Source organism: Carassius gibelio, chromosome A18 (genome assembly GCF_023724105.1).
Source record: "Carassius gibelio isolate Cgi1373 ecotype wild population from Czech Republic chromosome A18, carGib1.2-hapl.c, whole genome shotgun sequence".
NCBI classification, from domain to species: Eukaryota; Metazoa; Chordata; class Actinopteri; order Cypriniformes; family Cyprinidae; genus Carassius; species Carassius gibelio.
The window spans coordinates 2,851,996-2,856,709 of NC_068388.1; the positions used below are offsets into that span (position 1 = coordinate 2,851,996).

The following is a 4,714-nucleotide window of genomic DNA, read 5'->3' on the forward strand; positions in this document are numbered from 1 at the left end:
TCTTACAATAGTAATAAATGAAATGTGAAGTTAAAACACAGTAAACGGGACATTAGTAACTGTAACTGTAGTTTTACTATGGTATATTAATAATCAATACAACAATACAATAATCACCAAACCAGCTGTTTGTATCACTGTAATGTTAGTGTTTTTATGTGCTTTTATATGACAGATATCACAGTAATCATATGTTCTGTACCATGCTTTTAATAACTTTTAATGTAAATCCAAAAAAAAAAAAAAAAAAAATCAAATTAAAAATAAATAATAAAACATGCATTTTTCCATTTTGCAGTTCATTCATATCAGTTTATATTTAAATATATATTTATATATATATTTATTATATCTAAATATTTTGCTCACAGATCATTATTAACATTCTGTATATAATTCAATTTTATTTTCTCTCCCCTTTTTTTATTTTTTTGTATATTTTTAGCTGAAAAGACGTAAAGGAAGCCCAGTGGTGTTTCTGGAGAGCTATTCCTTCAGAAATGGAGAAGACAGAAAGCTGCGGAGGCAGATATTTGCAGCAGTAAGTCTGTGATAGTTTGTCCCTTTTATCAAACATTCCTGCTGTTATAGATTGTACAGCATTTGTTGTTTCTTAAACTGTTGCACTGTCCAAATACCCACACTTGCCATCTTTGCACTTGACCACTTGATTACTTATTTGACGTCTTTCCTGTATTTGGCCTAGTGTTCAAGTGAGCATGATGAACACTTATGACGAATGACGAACTTTTCATGACCTGATGACTTTGTTTCCCAATCCTGGTCCTGGAGAACCCCAGCACTGCATGGTTTTGGTGTCTCTCTTATCTGACAAACACACTTTTGAGGTCTTGGAGTCTTCACTGATGAGCTGATGAGTTGAATCAGGTGTGTTTGATCAGGGAGACATCTCAAATGTGCAGTGTTGGCCTTCTCCAGGACCAGGATTGGGAGCCACTGCCTTATGGGACACAGGTTTAGTGTGTGTTAAGGACGCTGTGCTTTGGCATTATTAAGACCGGGGACAGTCTTGTTCACACACTGTCACGTACACACACTCTCAAGTGGCCAAGACTGCAAGTGTGGGTATCTGGACAGGGTCAAAGTCTTAAAAATGATCCCTAAACACAGTCGCACATCACAGTCTTAATAATCCAGTTTAACACTTGTATGATATTGTACAAGCCCCAGGACGGTCTCATCTGACACTATCAAAAGAATTCATATGACTATAGCTTGCTATTAATTACTTGCTTTCTTGCTTTACTTGCTTAATTATACAGCATCTTTACAGAGGTGTAATGTACAAGTTGCACGTAATTAATAATATTTCCTTCCTTCTGTCTTACAGGATTTTTTTTAGATAATGCTGTTCTTCTTTTTCAGGTCTGAAATATCAAGCTCAACAGCTCACTCAAGAGCCAACCCTCACAAACCTTCCTAAAAACTAAAAGAGCTATTACTGAGTCTCAGTGAATCTTGCCATGATCAGCTCTTCCCAGGTACATTTGTTTAGAATATTTTTTAATCAACATTTACTCATCAAATGCTCTGGTCTTAATCTTATTTTAAATTAACTTAATTATGTTTAATGAGCAATATTAATTGCACAAGGAGTAAGTAGAGATTATCTTGTTTCACAGAAGAGAAGGAAGACCAAGGAAATGATTTGCTCAGGATGAGGAATGAAGATGGCCATCTTGTGCTCAAACAAACAGAAGTCCTCTGGTATGTGTGTATTGAAGCAATGCTGTGTTATACAACATTTTATGATGATCTCTCACAGAGCTGGTCATGTCGGCCTTGATTTCTTTTTATACTATTACAATTACAGCATGTTAGCAAAGTGTGACTGGACATTTTTAATATGTTTTTAAAAACACACCACCTGTTTTAAGAGTAGACAAGTCTCATGAAATTGGTTTAGTTGATATAAACACCAATTGACATTATTTAATTGTTTTCTAAATGTTATGTTATAAATTGTGAATTGATAGTTGATTGGTTCGAAGCCAGGCCTTACACTGCACAGACTAAAACACGTTTGTGAGAGAAGTCAGGAACTTTAGAGAAAGATTCTAGAGGAAGAAAACACATTTACTGCAACAATAGATGAATTCTAGAGTCTCTGAGAACTACACATGCTAATGCAGTCTCATGAGCAAGACCTTTGCCTCTGTAACTTTTTCTTAATTCTTGCAGAATGACATTTTTATTGCAGTATTTTAATTTTTACAGATGATCTCATCAGCCATATGAGGGGTTTTGACCAAGTGATGCTCTTGAAAGGAGTGAAAGAAGAGGATGTGGTAAATTGTCTTCAGAGAAAAAGCTTCTCAAAAGGTCTTAAAGCAGCTTGAAGAATGGTAAGTGTACAGTACTACAAGGGCCATAGTTGCTCACCCTGCTAAAATCACACAGAACATAAGCTGAACTCTCTGTCCATTAAACAACTTCATCTGGATTGTTTGTTTCACTTTGACCAGGTCTGGGATGTTAGGACTGAGAGATCCTCTGGCTGAGAGAAGCTACACCACATCAGTGCTGGATATCAGCCACAAACTGTTTCCAGACACGAGAGAAGAAGAACACGATGGGGAGATGAAACCAGTTTAGATGTGATGATGGGAATCATTATTTTCTGGAACAGTATCTCATGTCTTATATGTATCACATGATCTGTATCACAGTTGACTGGATGGGACTGTGTGACTTTTAAGGACATTTCATCACTCATCTGTGTGAACTGATTTATATATGAGGTTAATGTATTTTTGATGATAATTATTTTCATTGAATCTTATTTGTCTTGATGCTACTTTATCAACTTTATAGTCTATGCTTCAATAAAATGAAAATGCTGAATATTGTGTTCTGAAGATTCTTGGTAAATACATAATTTTACTAGGTAGGCTCATATGTGTTTATTTTAGACTTGGAAAAACGACATATTAATTATTGGGATTATTTTTTATTTAAGACATAAACATTTTTGATCGGATTAATAACATCTGGGACATCAGTACACCAGAAAGTAATTTTTTTATATTTTAGTAACAAATATGCAAATTTTTTGTGAAATAAAGGGAGTTACTAGATTAATTATTCTGCATTACAAGATGGTGCCATGGGCTTTATTGTTACAAACACTTGAGGGATAACTGAGAATGTAGCAGGAATGATCAACGTGGATCTAGTAATGCATTAAAACCAAGAGCACACACATGATGTCCAGCACCTGAGGAGCAAGATACAGTGAGGGTGAGGAGGACATTTTTACACTGATTTTTGCTAATTAGTTATATATATATATATATATATATATATATATATATATATAAATTAATATTCTTAGCACTGCATGAATTTGTCCTTGTGTAATAGTGAAGTATCACAATGTGTATACACTGTCCTTGATTACTGCTTTACCGTGGGGAATAGATAAAGGCAAGTTGTTGCAGGTTCATCCATTATATTTCTTGCCATTTACTTAAAAAATCAAAGAAATAATCTATTATTTTCATTATTAAATCATTTCTTTCTAATTTTTCCATGTTTCATCAGATGGCCTCACAATGTCCTGTCAAAAGGTATAATAGCAATGATGTAAGAATTAGAAAACAGAGGACTGTGAAAACTGTCAGATATAAATGTGACTCAGCTCAGTTTGTTGTCCATGATGAGGAGAATACATATATGTAGGTTTTACTGCCCTGCTACCCCCAGGGGCCCAGTAGCACCCCCCGGAAGAGCCCAAAACTGTACATTTCAAATGGCTGTAAATCAGAGTCCAATTAACATATCAAAGAGAAAATGGGCAGGATTATTACTTATGCTATGCTGATAAAATAATGTTGAGCTCAGTTTTCAGAAATAAGTGGAAAGCTGGCATAAAGGCATTTTAAATATTGCTCACTGTAAAATACCACATTTCAGCCTGCCTCTCAAATATATCATGGAGGTTTGCACAATGAACATATTTAGATGTCCAGTTTTCCTTAAAATAAATAATTTATTTCGTTTCGTTAATAAAAAGTTTTAAACTTCATTACCCACAAGCCTCCGTCGTTCTACCTATGGAAAGGCAACACTAGGGGGCTGTTTTTTGTAGTTCATTGAAGTTATGCTTAGGGTTAGGAATAGGATCTCGCTAAAGATGTCATTTTTCTCAAGACAGCAACACTTCATTGTTGACATCATGTTGAATATATTACTAATGTGATGATAGCAGCAAAACATACTTTTCAACATGATGCGCTGTTTAATATGGGTTAAAAGATAGTCCAACCACAGACTGTCCTGAAAATTCATAGCCAATGACATCAAAGCTGAGCAGCGGTGTCACACTTCCTCATCCATTTATGACCGATGTCTTTCGTTTTTCGGCTGAAGGGATAGATTCGGTTAACAATAGATTAAGCTTGCTACTTATTAGATTATGTTTTATTAACGTCTTCACCTTCCTCCGTTGTTCAACTTGAAAAAAATTGGGCAATATTGATGTGCACATGCCCAATATGTCTTAAATATAAGACACATTTTTAAGATTTTTATTTATTTTTTGACCAAAGACAAATATATTTACTAATCAAATGATGTGCTTCTAAAATTTACATTGTATATTACATTGTGTTTTAAAGTTAAAATTGTTCACATTTGTGTTTCTGTGATTTACCATTCTCTACCATTTGAACTCTAGGAATAAAAACAGAAA

At 34.5% G+C, this 4,714-nt stretch overlaps 1 long non-coding RNA gene across 1 annotated transcript; it reads left to right on the forward strand.

Moving 5' to 3' along the window:
* Window positions 1–378: 378 nt before the first annotated feature.
* On the forward strand, window positions 379–2,865 carry LOC127934675 (uncharacterized). Its single transcript, XR_008147875.1, has 5 exons — window positions 379–541; window positions 1,387–1,502; window positions 1,644–1,728; window positions 2,239–2,366; window positions 2,487–2,865. It is a non-coding gene; the product is annotated as an uncharacterized LOC127934675 (long non-coding RNA).
* The last annotated feature ends 1,849 nt before the right edge of the window (window positions 2,866–4,714 follow it).